Genomic DNA, 15,339 nt, shown 5'->3' with positions numbered 1-15,339 from the left:
GCTTTTACATACCGTAATTCGGCCTCCTAAACAAACCAGAGATGTTTTTAAGACTAATAAAAACCACAGGAGAAGTTTTATTTTATAGCATCATATGGAAAACTGCATCCCAGCAGGACCGTGGTGTATGTGGTGGGTTAATCAGGTTTCTTCCTCACACCTCCTTAAAGAAATTCTCAGAGACTTAAAAAAGAAAAAAAAGGTGCTCATATAATTGAATTTTATTTAAACTATTTATGAAACTTACTTCATGGGATCATTGCAGCAGCTTTGCAGGCAGGTAGTGATGTGCTTTCAATGGCTCAATTTTATTTTCTCGCTTGCAAAAAAGCAATTTGGAAGTTTAGGAATTATTTATGGTACTGTGGGGATAAACACAATCTGCTAAGTTATTTTTCTGGTGTCATGATTTTTAAGATCTGTTTCTGTACGTTGGGCTAGAAGCAGTGGCTTCATGAAATGGCTATTTTGTTATGTCCATCGGCAAAATGAAGTAATGTCATTAGGCAAAATTTATGCCAGATTTTCAAATTGTATTTTTCAGTTGGGATAATTCAGGAGTTGGTCAAGTGTAGCAGTTCTCACAGTACATGAAGCAGAATACTGGATATTATTAGGTGTTTAACAGAAAACAAGATTTGATATCCAACTAAACGTGGAAAAGAGTAACAAGTTGAAAAAGTTCTATTGCTCTCTTTCAGGAAAGCATCTCTGAGCTAAGGAAGAAATAACTATGCTAAGAGATGGAGCGAGCAGCATTTCCTAAGCTTAGTTGACCCCAGAATCCCTTTATGAAAGGTCCTTTCTGTGGAGTGTATCTTAGGAAGGACACTTGGGGAAATGCTTGTCCATTGCTGCAGGGTTGACAGTAAACTAGGAGGCGAATAGAAGTGTATTTGGCGGAAGTAACACCAAAGTATAGTAAATCTTCTTTTTTCATTTTACCTTGGTCAGTACCTTCAATATGAGGGGAAGCAGCTATTAACATACAGAATTTAGAACACTCATTTGGTATTTTAGACTATTTGTCTGTGGAACCCTGGAAATTAAAGGTTGTGGGCTTTGAAGTCATTAGGAAGGAAATGCTCTCAAAATCCATTATTCAGTACTTCCATTTATTAGAATCAGCTTTAGCTGTCTTTGTCCACCCCTTCAGCAAACGTTTTGTAAGTCTGATGTGGCAGGCCCCATGTTCGGCCTGCAGATACAGAGGTGGTTTCTGCCTGGGAGGGACTTCCGGTCCAGTGGTGGAGACCGACAGGTCATCTTCTGTGGCCCTGGTGCCGTGGTCATCTGTAATGAGTAAAGGGTACCCGGAGGGACTAGGTACGGCTTCACCGAGGTTATAATGCTTGAACTGAGCAAAAAAGATTGAGTAAACCTACCTAGTGATGGGCGTAGAGTGAAGAGGAAATCTTTTCTCGGCCAAGAGCGTAGCTAGTGCAGAGACACGAAGAGTGGGAGGTAGTGCTCCTTCTTCTGGGACGACCAATTAGTCTTAGAAAAACCAGGGCACATGCGAGTCACGTGGAGAAAACTGAAGTCTCCTGGGTAGTGGTCAGCTCTAGAAGGGCTTGGAAGGCAAAATAAAAGACCCGAAACCTCATCCTTCCGGTAGTAGCACACGGTTAAAAGATTTTAAGTCGGAAAGAGACGTGGTCAGGTTTGTGTTTTAGAGACTAGTGTTACTGTGGACAGTGAGTGGAAGAAATGTCAGTTGAAAGGCAGGGAGACCAGGTGGGCAGTGCAGACTGTAAACGAGAGTGGGAGCTAACCAGGGGCAGGAGGGAGAGGGGGACCAGACTGGAGTGAATCAGGAGTTACCGCCAGGCCATGTGCACAGGGCCCCACTGTTGGCACGACGAAGAGGTCGTGGACGTGGCAGTCATAGTTGTGGCTGCAGCGGTCCCAGGTAGAACTGCCGCTCGGAACCTTTGGGTGTACCTCACCGCCATACGCCCTCCAGAGAATTAGAGGGGAATTTCATAGCCCCCCACCCCACCTTCTTTACCTTCAGAGGCCTGAACCATAAATAACTAGTGTAATTTCTTTCTCCTCATGGAGGCATTTTTTAAGAGAGAGGAGGCAGATCTCCTCTGAAGTTCAAGTAGCATTTCTGTTTTAAAAAGAGCCCTTCTGAATTGTGTAGGCTTCGAGCCCTACAAAACCTGGATGCGTTCCTGGATGAAATGCGTGTGCTGAAGATGGTTCTTACCTCTTGTACACCATTGTTCTGGCCGTCCTGGAACAGGCTTGCTCTGATCCTAGGCCAGGTGTGACTGCCCCTGGGAAAACAGCTGGTTGAGGAGTTGGCTACATTGGTTGTATGTCCCAGAGACATGCCTCTCACGGAGCACACCTGAGTGGTCTCTGTGTAGCTCCCTTTCTTTGGGTGTGGGACTTTGTAGTTGAGTCATTTGATTGAAGCCATTCTTCCTTGTCTGTGGCTGGTTATTTCTCTGTTAGCCCTTGAAGGTGCTGTGTGTTGGAGCTGCTCATTAGTTGCACTTAAATTCTTTGTCACTGGGGAAAAGGTGGGGAACAGAAAGGACGGGGTCTCATGGGACTTGCTTATTCTGCTCCTTACTGGCTACTGCTGCCTGGTTTCCGTGACCACTGTGAGGTAGATGTGCGTGTCTGTACAGAAAATATCAGGAGCTTTTGGCCAGAAAGACAGACCTGCACTGACAAATCTCAGTACCTAATCTATGAAACGAGAATAATAATATGTACCGCCTTGGTTTGTGATGAAGAGAAATGAATTCATGCATATAATGTGCTTAGCATGGCGTCTGGTGTATAGTAAGTGATCAAAAAGTATTAGATCCTTTTTCCCCTCACTTTAACCCTTCCATCCTCCATGGAATGTTAAAGTGGGACATCATACTGTGAATACCCTGAAGTTACTTGTCAACTTTTTTCACCATTTGTGTAGGGACATTTGGGGTGGGAGGACGGTGGGGCAAGGGAGAGTAATTACATTTTTCATTAGATTCTCAAAGAGTCCTGTGGCTTAAAAAAGTTAAGAACCATGATCTGGTCTAATACCCTTATTTTGTATATGAGGAGTTAATGTTGTCTAATGAGGCAATTTTAGTTGTGTGTGATGGGGAACCAGTGCAGATCTGATTTGAGAGGCACAGAATGATTCCTGACTAACAATGCCGTCTGCCTCAAGGTCCTTATTGAGACAAGTGCAGTTTGTTAGGTGAAAGCACCTGTTACCCAGGAGGGCGGAATATTCATCAAATGTTTATTGAGGGAAGGGTGAGGTAGGCAGGTAGCTGTTGTTGGAAAGGTGGATGCTTGGTTAGTGAGGATGAGTGAGGCAGAGCTCCTGTCTTCAAGGAGCTAAGGGTCTGATGCGGGAGATAGCACACAGAGCACACGGCGCCCCGGAAACGTGTTATCACACCACATGGAGAGCAGGTAGGAGTCAGCGAAGTTGCCCCGGAAGAGTTTACCTAAAAAGGTGTTACTTCACCTTGATCAGGCAGAATGCTTAGGACATTGCCGGGATAACAAAAGATATGGGGCCTTTTTTGCAGAAAGGGCAGCATATTCAGAGATACAAACTTCTGAAAGATCTGGAATGTTTGAGGACAGGGAATTTCCATGTGATTGGGCAGTATGTGTGTGGGGCGAATCCAGAGGGGCCTGGAGTGTGATGGACGTTGTTTGCAAAGTTTAGGAGCATGGGCTTGATTATTGCAGCCAATAGGTATTTCTTTTGGAGGGTGAGGGATGGGCAAAGTAGAAGGCAGCCTGTCCGTGTACTATGTAAATTTATTTTCTAGGTAACTCATGCACTTAGGGGCTGGCGGGCAGATATGTGTGTGCACTCTTCCTTCCTCTGCTTTTGCTTCTCTCTCTCTCTCTCTCTCTCTCTCTCTCTCTCTCTCTCTCTCTCTCTCTCTCTCTCTCTTTCTCCTTCAGGTTTTTAATGAAAATACAAATGTATGCTCTGTTTCTTCCTTCCTAAGGAAAGTAGTATACTATGTTATTTTACAATTTTCTCTTTCACTTACTGTGTATTTTAGAGATCTTTGTAGGTTGGAGAGCATACTCATTCATATCCATAGATGCCTGCTTTGCCATTCAGCATATGAGCCATAATGTATTGAACCAATGCAGAGTTGATGGCATTTTGTGTGGTGTCCAATCTTTTGCTATTAAAATAGTGTTTCAGTGAGTAGATGTGTGCACATGTCACATTTCATATGCAGGTATCTCTGTGAGATTCGTTTCTTGAAGTGGAATTGCTAGGTCAAAGGTTATATGAGTTTATAATTTTTATAGACATCATGCCTATCACGTGGCTCTGACAGATAACCACGTCAGGCTGCCTGTTTCCATTCCTCCCTGTGGTGTGCGAGTGCTTGTTTCCTCACACCCCACCAGCCTGTGTGTGAGCAGGCATTTGGGTGTTTGCCAATCTGACAGATAAAAACTATATCTAAAGGTCATTTTAATTTGTGTTTCTTGTATTTTGTATTTTCTTTTGTCATTATTTATTATTTACTTATTATTTTTATAATTCTGATATTTTATTTCTATTTGCATTTTCTTTTTATGTGTTTAAGAAGCGTTTCATTTTCTCTTCTATGAATAATCCTCATTTTTTTTCCCAGTAGAGATTTTTAAGTAGGGAAGTGATATGATCAGATTTAGTTTTTTTTTTCCAAGAGAATTCCAGAACAGTGAAGAAGTGGTAATAGGAAGATAGCTGTTAATCCAGATCAGAAAATGCTGTCGTGATTTTTAGCAGCGACAGTAGAGACTGAGAAGAGAAGGTGGATTGCAAGGATATTTCTGGGGTGCACCAGCTGTATCTGTGTGTGGATTGGATGGAAGGAGGGTGAGCAAAAGGGAGATGCTGAGGGTAGTGCTGAGGTTGTCTCAGGGATTCATGGTGCTGTTTTACAGCTGGAGAGAGAAGGGTATGGAGGTTCTTTGCAGCTCTTAAGTTTGAAGTGCCTCTGAGACATCCAGGTAGACATATCTAGGAGATAGTTGGACATAAAAGATTGGAAAGTATAAGAGAGCTTTGTAAGAGATTTTGGCATTGTCAATGTTAAAATTAAATTAAGATAATGTAAGAGAATCACCATAGAGAGAGAAGAGAAAGGCCAAGGGATATAAGGTTTCAGAAAAACAAATATTCTCTGGGTTCCTTTATCCTTTGAAATCAGTCGAGTTCATTGGCATAAAGGGAGAATTTCCACGTGGTTCAGGTCTTCGTTCATTCATTCACTATTTACTGAACACCTGGTACTACCAAGTAGTGATAGAAATGTAAAGCTGGAGATGGTGCCTGCCTTCATAGATCTTACAGTGAGATGGAGAACGTGGACAGGTAATCCGCAGTTAAGGTGTAACAGACACTTGCTCTGAAGAAGGGCGTGCATCGTGCTGTGGGAACAGGGAGGTGGCATCTAGTGTGCCTCGGGGAGTCTTCAGAAAGGCCTCCTACTCTGAGACGTGAAGAATAAATGAGAGTTAGTGGTGAAGGGTCTGGGGAAGGGGAAGCAGGTTCTGGGCCAGGAGCGGCAAACTTGTTTCGTGAGGTAATGTTTTAGGTTTGGCCGTCTGTCTGGTCTCCGTTGCAGAGTCAGTTCTGCCATTTTGGTGTCAGAACAGCCATAGACACAGGTGAGTAGGTGTGTCCAGCTGTGTCCCAATAGAGCATTACTAGGGACGCTGAAAATTTCATCGAGTTTTCACATGTCATGAAACAGTATTCTCCTTTTGATATTCTCAACCATTTAAACATGCAAAATTCATTCTTGGCCTGTAGTGTGCTGGCTCCTGTTCCAGGCAAGAGAAACATGTTCAAAGGTCGAGGACAAGAGAAAGCACACGGGGGCTTCTTAGCTGGTCTGCCTGCCTCCGGGTCTCCAGTCTGTCCTGCATGCAGTCACTAGTTAGATCTAGGCCACCTCTCACTAGTTCTGTGCTCTCTGAATGACTTTCAGTGATTCTCCAGGAAGGTAATTGAGATCCCCCCTCATGGTCTGCTTTGGTTGCCTCAACTTCTTTCAGGAAAAAATTCTACTCCACTGATAGGAACATAGTATTTTAGATGACAGTCGGAGGTGCTGTAAACGCTGAGGGCTTCCTAGGTCACTGCTGCTTCCTATATATGCATACGGAGTTAGCTTTCATTCTGAGCTTTGTGTATGTTTCCTGGAAAAGTTGCTTTTGGATTAATTTACACATAAAAGTCCTATATTTTCATCTCATTTTTATCCTGCCACTTCAGGTAGAGGGAAATAAATGAAAAAGTCTTCATATGTTGGCTTCTGAGACTTTATTACCTTAGACAGCTTCATTATGTTTGTGGAAATCTAGTGTGCTTTGGAGGAATTAATCTAGCCTTACTCCAATCTGTGTATGTTTACACAGAGTGAACAAACATTGCATTACGTTCCATGAAAATTCAATTATTAGTCTCTTCAGGAAACATATTCTGCTTAGTATTTAATTCTCAAATAAGTCAGTATGATGGTTCTTGAACCGTCATAAGAATTTGGGATTTTGAGCTCACTGTTTACTCTTTTATAATCCGTGGAGATGTGGCTCGTTGAGACTTTTCATCACCACAGCCCTGGCCCTTTATTTGAGGTCATGGCAACATCTGTGTCAGTGGTATGGACTAATATATGCTATTATTCCTGCTAGATTTTTCTTGGAATTAAGAGAAGTAAAGTTAAGGCTAATTCTCTACACAATTAATATTTTATCTTGGAATCTACTGTGTATGGAATCTATCTGGACTCTGTATGATGCTCACCTTACTGTTTCTTCCACAAGATTGTAACCTTCTTGAGGGTAGGAACCATACTTAATTCATATGTGTTAGTGGTTACAATATTTAAGACTCCTGAAGAAATGCTAAGTAGGGTTTTCAGCAGGCAGCAATGGGGTGGGGTGTTCCGTGGCCAGGGGAAGAGCTGAGTCAGGCTGTGTGCCTCATAGCTTGCAGTGTTTGAGGAGCGAGGTGTAGTTGGTGTAGCACAGGATGGGAGTTGAGAATGGATCAGAAAGGTAGATTGGGGCCTAAACACAAGGCACACAAGGCACACAAGGCCATATTTAAGGGTTGGGAATGGGGAACCACTGGAAGTTTCTAAACAGAAATCATGTGTTGAGATCAGCGTGTCATATCTGGTGCTTCCCAGCGTGGCCTTTCACTGCCCCTCTAGCTTTCCCTCCCACTCTTATCTGTAGGTACTCCATGCTCTGAGGAGCTCTGGAATGTGCCTTCTGCGCTGTTCAGTGTTTCCCGACAGGACACTAGGTATTCCCAGCACTGCTTGTCAGAGTGTGCTGTAATTTGTTTATTGCTCTGCCTCCCCACTGTTCGTGAGCTGTTGAAGAGAGATCAGGCGTCTTGATTTCTGTGTCCTCAGTGCTTCATACACGCCTAATCTGTAGTAGAGACTCAGTAGATATTTATCGAGTGTGTGGATGGGTGAATGCATTTTGGCACAAGACTTCCACTTTGTACTGCAAGATAGATTGGATGGAGCGAGATGAGGCAGTGAGATTGGCTAGGGGCATCATACAGTAGCCTAGGAGAGAGATGGTGAATTGTATCTGTGGCAATAGAAATTCAAGGGCGGAAATGGATTCCGGAGACCTGAGGAAGCAGAGCTGACAGCAAGCAAACGGATCAAATGGGGGTCCTGAAGAAGCCCAGAAAAGCAGGAAGTAAAGATGGGGCCCCTGAAATGCACCCCATCCTGTCGTATTTTGTTGGGGAATGGGGAAGCCTCTCTGTATATATCTGATAATTCGCTTAACTGAGGATTAACTGCTTTGGTTTGAAAAACTCTATTACTGAAGGTTGCACAGCAGAGTAAATAGTGGAGTACTAAAGCATCCTTTGTTTAATTATTCAGTTTACTTAGCTCTAATCATAACACAGTTCTACAAAGACTATGTCTGTAAATATAGATATGTCTGGATAAAACAAAAATCGCAGGGCAAAAGGTAAAAGAAAAATAAAATTAGGAAAATAATAAAGGGTTAAGGTGGCACTAAAGAAGTACACATTTATGTCAGTTGCTATAAGGAGACACAGATTTGGCTCTAGATGCCTAATGGTAAAAGGAAAGTGGGAAACATAATTAATACTGTCTGCAGTGTCTGCAGGGTGAAAACATGCCCTTTTTTTTTTCAGGGAAAGCACAAAATTCATGCCCATTGTATCATGGAAAGCTGAGAGAAAATCCCCCCTCATCTATGAAGCAGAGTATCTTTAAAACAATTGAATTCCATAACGTTCTTTATATCCCTTAGTCTTTTCTTACTAGTGTGATAGATTTTGATCTGCTCTGTTAACCATTACATGATTAACATGTAATGAAGTTAATCATGAAAGATCTGTAGAACCCAAATGCACAGATGATTTCCAAAACCCATTTTCTGTCTTTGACTAACTGCTCGTGTGATGAGTCAATACTTGCAAGCTCCCGTGTATATGGCATGTTGCCATGTTTTGATGGTACAGAAGTATGTAGGAATTTCTTTAGGAACTCACAGTCCCAGTGGGCAGTCTAGGTGTAAACACATGGCAAGTGTGTTACGTGCAAGAGTTGAATGAAATAACCACCCAGGAGAGCGAGCAAAGCAGTACTCGGTCCACTGCTATGTACATGCTGAGGCAGTAGATGAATTCCGAAGATGGAGAGACCAATGGCCAAAGGAGGTCTGAGAAGGGGGGATGAGCTTTCTAATGATAATCTCAATACTTGTATTATTGAGTTTATGCACTAAATTGGAAGTTGAATTACTATTTGCTTCTTCTAATAAATTTTGAATTTTAGTACAGCTTTTAGAAACATCATGTTCTTTTTGTTTTGTTTTGCAGAGAAGCGTGCCTAGTAGTTTATCAGTACCTTTGGGGTCACTAAATATGTCCTCCATTCCATTGGTGCGAGGACCCTGCTTTCTGCTGTCACTCCTAAATGCTGAACCAATAATCTTTTTGTCCTAATTTACATTCTTTTATTTCCAGTGGTTTGTACTGTTCTGAAAATATAAACATTTGTTTTTCAAGGGATAATCTTTTGACAGTCAAGTCTTTGTCATTCTATCTGTAATCTTTGGGTTTTCAGTGCTCTCAGGGCAAAGCCCAGCACCGTAGTGGCTGTGCCCTCCTGGTAGTGCCTGCTCTGGCTCTGGTCCTGACCCCTCTCTAGCAGCGCCAAGCCCTCCTGCCCCTGGCACTTGGATTCCTGCCACACAGGCCTTTCAGTTCTTCCTTGCTGCTCAGGCCTTGAAATACCCTGCCTTCTGCCGGGACTGCCCTGGTCGGGCAGAGGACCCGACGAGGCCCCGTCATAGCACCGGCACTGCCGTGAGGTGATGGTGACTGTGCCTTCATTCCGTGGCCCCGATTCTTCCCCCTCCCAAGACCGTAAATGCCAGTGGTCACCACCGACCCCGAGCCTCTCGCAGTGCCTGCTGAGCACTGATGATCACACTTGTTTTCCAAACAGTAGTGTCATTGTGAGGTTTCTGTCTCTGATCTCCATTCAAAACTCTCGTGATTATCGTTCATTTGTTATTTGTTTCTTAGCCTGCACATGGTTACCAAGCACCTTTTTGATTTTAAATCTTTGCAGAAGACTGCAAAAAGCCACTTCAAAGATGACACAAGTCTCTATTTGTTGCCTTTAAAAATATCTACACTTTTAGTGCCAAGGGAAGATTTTTGAAGCTTGGGTACATGTTAGTCCCCAGGGAGCCAGTGGGGAAGGCCAGACAGTGGGAGTGTTCATCAAGTGAGGTCTGATGCAGTGTCCTGAGCGATTGCAAATGAGAGTCATGGCAGTACTCTCCCAAACCCGAAGCAGCGGCATTGTGAAAGCACTTTGTTGCTTTCCTTTCATTGACCTCAAATCAGGATGTTTCCCCCATTCTGCTCCCAGTTGGGTTTTGTTACCTTCATATTCTGTGTCATGGAGGTTCTTCACATTTTCAAAATGAAATTCTTTGGAGATCTATAAACTGCTGCTTTCTAATTCCATTGCTCTTAATGAGAGGGCACAGAAAATGCAAGAAGCTGTGGTCATGAGGGAGAGCAGAAAGCGCTTTATACCCGGTGTCAGGAGACCTGGATAATAGAGGGGATCCTTTGACAGCTCCAAGCCCTCCTTTCCTCGTCCATAAGAGGAAGAGATTGAAGATGCTGTTTAAGGTTGTTTATAGTCCCAGTTTATACTTGCCTACAGTACATCAAGTTTTCCTTGTTCATGTAACAAATTTTTTTTTGCTCGCCTACTGTGTGCCAGCTGCTCTCTAGGTGCTTGAGATAAGCAGAGTGTAAGCAGATCAACCTGCTCACATGGCTGGAGCTTGCGTTCTAGGGGCATTTGACGGTTTTGATGTTTACTCAGTACCAGCTTCATACAGTTCTGTGTGATTAAAGGGGTGTGGCTAGAGAATATGGTCAGTAAAGAGAGGGCATTTCTCATAGTGCCTGAAGGGCCAGCAGGGAGGAGGAAATATTCCTCATCCCTGTCGCTGTCCTTAAGTGTCCCCGCTTCCTGGAAGGTACACTGTCTCACAGCAGGGAGCACAGGGAGCCGAGGGGAGTGCCCTGCGTTGGCATTGTGTTACAAACTCTCCCAGGGACCAGAGACCAGAGACCAAACGAAGAGGCTGACAACTCCAGCATTAAACTAAGAATTTTTAAGGGAACTTCTATACAGGGCACATCTTGGGCAGAGGGAGGCCTAAAGAGTTATATAGTATAGGGTGGGATGGGTAGGGGTACTGGGGTGTGACCTGCCCCAGATAAGGGGAAAATGCCTAGTGTGCTTGTCTGGGGCCGGGCAGTGGCCTGTGCTGGAACCCGCCTGGGCATGGGGCGGGGTGAGGGAGGCCTTGATGAGACAGCCTCTGAGGGATGTTCAGAGAACAGTCTCTGTTCTGGACTGGATCCAACTGGCGGGTGTGGAGGGGTCAGGCAGTGGTCAGGCCAGGTCCCTCCTCCACACCTGGGGGAGTGTTTACAGCTGTTTGATTTAGTTTCCATAGTGGCACTCACTAGTGATCCTTTACGGTCTGCAAGACAAACACCTCCTTTGCAGCGAAGCTTTGAGCCACTCTCCTGCCCTTTCCCACTGTATCCTTGGCAGTGGTCAGGCGGGCGCTCGGTGTCCTCCAGCTCTCGGTGTCCTACTCTCCATCCATTCATATACATGTTCTCTTGTCTCCAGGCCATCGTGTGGTTACTCAGCTCATTGTGCCGTCTCAGCTCTCTGCTGGCAGCGTCACCCCCACCGTCAGGCACGCTGTGGAATAGCAGCGCTGTCACAGGCTGCTGCACGCCTCTCACTGGACACTTGACCACTAGGATCAGAGACTGCTTCTCCCTCCCTGAAGCCCCAGTCCTCGCTGTACTGTCCACACCTTGAGGGGAAGGCCTGGCTGACTTCTCTCCATCTCAGCCCCAGTGCCGGGTACAATGCCCAGCTTGGACCAGCTCCACAGAAATTGTTGAGCAGACTGTGGACTTGTTCTTCTGCGATATTTATTGTAGTTTCCCTCATAGTATGATTATTTGAGTGTTTTTTTAACCTGCTAGATCTGAGCTCCTTGACAGCAGGGCCTTTATTTCATGTATTTATTTATTAATCCCCGGAAGCACCTGGAGCCTGGGCTCAGTGAATATTTAATGACCTGAAATAAACACAGAATTGGATTCTTGGATAGTTACATTTGAGAGGTGGAAATAAGCATATGGTTTTCATTCCCTTTTCTCTGGGGGAAACTCAGTCAAAGAAAAAATAATTCATGAGTTGATGTCTCAGCCAAGGCTAAAATTTGGGGGGCGTAGAGGAGAGGTCAGAAATTAAGCAATGAAAGAGTACGATAATTTTGAAAAGCTTCCAAATCTCTCCCTTTATTTAGAAGTTGTTCCTACCGTTCACACTCAGATTTGTTAATACAAATTGTGCTTTGTTTGCTGAGAAGCCTCCTGACTCTGAACAGGTTTGCTTTGGCCTCAGCAAAGCCCCTGATTTAAGGTGGAGGTGAGACCCAGATCTCTCAGGCGTGGCTTCCCCGTGGCTGTCGTGGGTCCTCTGCCATTCACTCTGTGTGGGCCGCCATCAGCTCCAGGGCACAGCTTGTGCGTCTGTTCCTGCCGCCAGTGCCCTTGGCTCCCTGCCCTTTGGCGCCAGTTTGGCCTGACTCTGCTTGTCTGGGTTTAATCCTTTGTAGTCATTCAGAGCGAGGGCTGCTCATGGCTAGAAATGCCGCCCTGGCGTGGTTGGAAAGGGGTTTGGGCAAGAACTGGAAGGACTGTGTCTGAAACACCCGAGGCCCTGCCCTGGCTATGCAAGAAGCCCGGGCTGGCAAAGGTGGCCTCGCTGCCCGGCCCGCGGAGCTCTGCTCTCCAGGAGGGGAGCACTCGCCAGCTCCTTGGCCAGCCAGCCCAACGCCCTCTCTAGTCTAGAACGGCACGTGAATTCACAAGTGGAGAGGGCTACAGGCGATCTGGATCTCCCCCCTCTTCCAAATAACTACTGATCATAATGAGTTATTAATGGCATAAAGTCAGGAGCTTGTTGTCCATGGAGATCAGACCCATCTGCCCTGGACAGTTATCTAACCCATGGATGTTGGAGGCTGGCACTTCCAACCAGAAGCCTGCTAAGTGAGGACAGTTTTATTGTTTCTTCCACCTAGTCACAATGTCTGTTGTTTCTCATTCCTAAGAATGGCAGGGAATAAAGGATTATTTATTTCCCTTGATATTTTTCATTTCAAGAATCAACATGGGCAGATTTATAGTGTTCACAAACATGCTGGCAGCAATTTAATTGCGGTAAGAATAAAATTTCAGTCAGGCAAGTACAAATGTATCTGCTGTGCTGAGAAGGGCCGTCCTGTTAAAGGGTACAGTTCTACCCTGAAGACAAATTTTATCAGAGGTGGTGGTAGTGGTGTTTCTTGTTTTGTTCTCACAGATGCCTTAGACTAAAACATAAAGAATGAAATATATTATTTTGACTAAATGGAATCTTTCAGCTGGATGTGTTGCTTTGTAAAACTTTTGCATTTGTTTAACCTGTCATGTTTAACGGAACTGGTGAAACGACTGTCCCTGTGGACAGCAGGGAGGGAAGTAGGATTGGCTGAGAGCCAATGGATCAGTTTCTTAGACCACACTGCTTCCTGGAAAAACAACTAGTTCTATGTATTTTTTGAACTCCTGACTCTTGGATACTCCAGAAGCAAATTTGAATTTAGGCTATCTGTTTAACCTTTAGCTCAACATGTTGGTGTGTGTTTTCACACCAGCTGTTTTAAGTAGAGACAGTTGTTAGTGGCTACCTCAGGCTTATTTCAGGTCCTTTGTTTATCCCTGAAAACGAATTTATGATTTTTTTATTTGACCCCCAGTATATTGAAGTGTTGCTTTTATATCTGATCTTCTTCTGTCACTTTCGCTGCAGTTTTATTGGCATTTTTCTCCTCTTCTGTGCCCCTGGCATACAGTGACCGGCCAGCTCTGCAGATGAGAGTGGGGGCCCCCTCCGGTGCTGCCCTGCTGGCTCTGCCCAGAGCAGGAGGACATCCGTCTGTACCGAGAGGGCCTCGGCCTTGGAGCGAGAGGGAGAATCCATGCCATCTCCTTTTCTTCCTTCTTTACTCTTTTTATTTTTGAAGAATTTTATTCTTTTTATTAAAGTTTATTCACAGTTTAAGGAGTCAGATGGTTCTGTAAGGTTTTGTACAAATCGGAGCAATCCCCCGTGTGCCTTCCCCCTCCTCCACTCCCCCGCATGCCATTTCCTTCTCTCTGGAGGCGACCGGACCCGTTTCAGCTCCCACTGCTGATTCTTGGACATTATATCGCTAAGTAACATGCTCATACTGCTGCTTCTTGATTTCTTTCCATTTAAAACATTCTCTTTTAACCCTGCAATGTGAATTTACCATTTCCTGTGCATCCTAACACCAAAACGGGTGTCCTTCTCATCTCCCAAACTTGTCTACAGTTAGAGTATAATCTGGGATAGATCAGTACTTTGCATTAAGTTTTGTGACGACCTAAATGCTCTCTAGAGGTGAAATATTTAGTAAACTATGGTTATCTTTTCTCTCCTACACAGCCTTGTATTAGCTGTATTTTGTTTGCTTACTTTTTGTATACTTTTCGCTAATTCAGAACCACATTCTGTGAATGGTCTGAACCTACTCTCCATCCATTCATATACATCAGGTTTTCCACCATTTCACCTTCCGGGCAGGTTGATTTCTACACTTAACGGGCACTCAATGGTCGTCTTGCTATCTCTCTTTGCCATAAACTTGGAAATGCCCTTTATGTCTCTTTTGTATGGAATACACTGCTTCGTGTGTCTTCCTGTGTATTACAATTAGTTAGGGGTTCAGTTGGAGGAGATTAAAACCACACTAGCTATTTTAAACAGAAAGGAATTTAAAATAGAAATTAGGTGCCGTCCAAATTACTGGAAGTCCTGGAGGAGGGGGCTTGAGGCTGGGCCTCCAGGGATGCCCAGAGCCACACAGCCGGCCTGACCTGTCCAGGGCGATGCGTCCTCTGCCCCGTTGGGATGGGAAGGAGTCAGGAGGCATCACTGGGACTGCTCCCTGCAAGAACCTTCTGCTGTAGCTGTAGTGTAAGGAGCAGCACATGCTGCAGCGATGGTCTCTTCATACCCGTGAAGCAGGTGACAGCTGGACACTGAACACTGGTAAGGAACCCACAATTCCTCATGCCGTGCTGACTAACAGAGAGAACCCAAGCTGCAGAAGGGTGGCCTCCACTCCCAGACCCCAGTCTTCCTTGAGTGTATCTAGTTGGAGGAACCTAATTTACTCAAAGCACCCAGTTGGAAGGGAGGCCAGGAAGTGTAGTATTGAGCTTTCTAGCCTCTGCCATACAGAAGGGTCCACAGAAGTGGATATGAATGCTGAGTGCCCTCTGCCACATGCACCACACTCGGCTGTTGGGGGGGGGGGGGGGTTTCCTGTCTTGTTGCCACGCGCCTTCTCCTCCAGGGCCTTTCTGAGGAAGGGGACACTGGGAGCTGTTCCTGAGGCCTCGTCATGTACCCTGTCCTCACATCTGTCCAGTGATTTGTCAGGGTATTACGTTTCTGTGGAAAATCTTTTTCTTTTAGAATGTTGAACGTTGTCTTACAGAAATGTTCCTGTTTAGAATTCTGAAGACATTTTAATTTCTGATCATTTATTTCTGACCATTTTTTCCTCCCTGGGACTTAAATTTTTAAAAAAATTTATTGAGGAATAATATACATAACATAAAATTACCCACAGCAAATATATAAT

The 15,339-nt window shown here is 44.6% G+C and overlaps 1 protein-coding gene and 1 pseudogene across 6 annotated transcripts in view; one reads left to right on the top strand and one right to left on the bottom strand.

The window, feature by feature from the left end:
• FARS2 (phenylalanyl-tRNA synthetase 2, mitochondrial) overlaps positions 1-15,339 on the top strand; it is a 558,189-nt gene that overhangs the window by 174,716 nt on the left and 368,134 nt on the right. The gene's annotated exons all lie outside the window — the stretch shown is intronic.
• The window catches only part of LOC109434128 (pre-mRNA-splicing regulator WTAP-like), a 44,063-nt pseudogene that overhangs the window by 6,083 nt on the left and 22,641 nt on the right, over positions 1-15,339 (bottom strand).

This window comes from Rhinolophus sinicus, chromosome 14, assembly GCF_057876585.1.
Source record: "Rhinolophus sinicus isolate RSI-liver-muscle chromosome 14, RSI-T2T, whole genome shotgun sequence".
In the NCBI taxonomy this organism is placed as follows: Eukaryota; Metazoa; Chordata; class Mammalia; order Chiroptera; family Rhinolophidae; genus Rhinolophus; species Rhinolophus sinicus.
The sequence above is the reverse complement of the archived record's forward strand: the minus strand, read 5'-3'. Positions and strand labels throughout refer to the sequence as shown.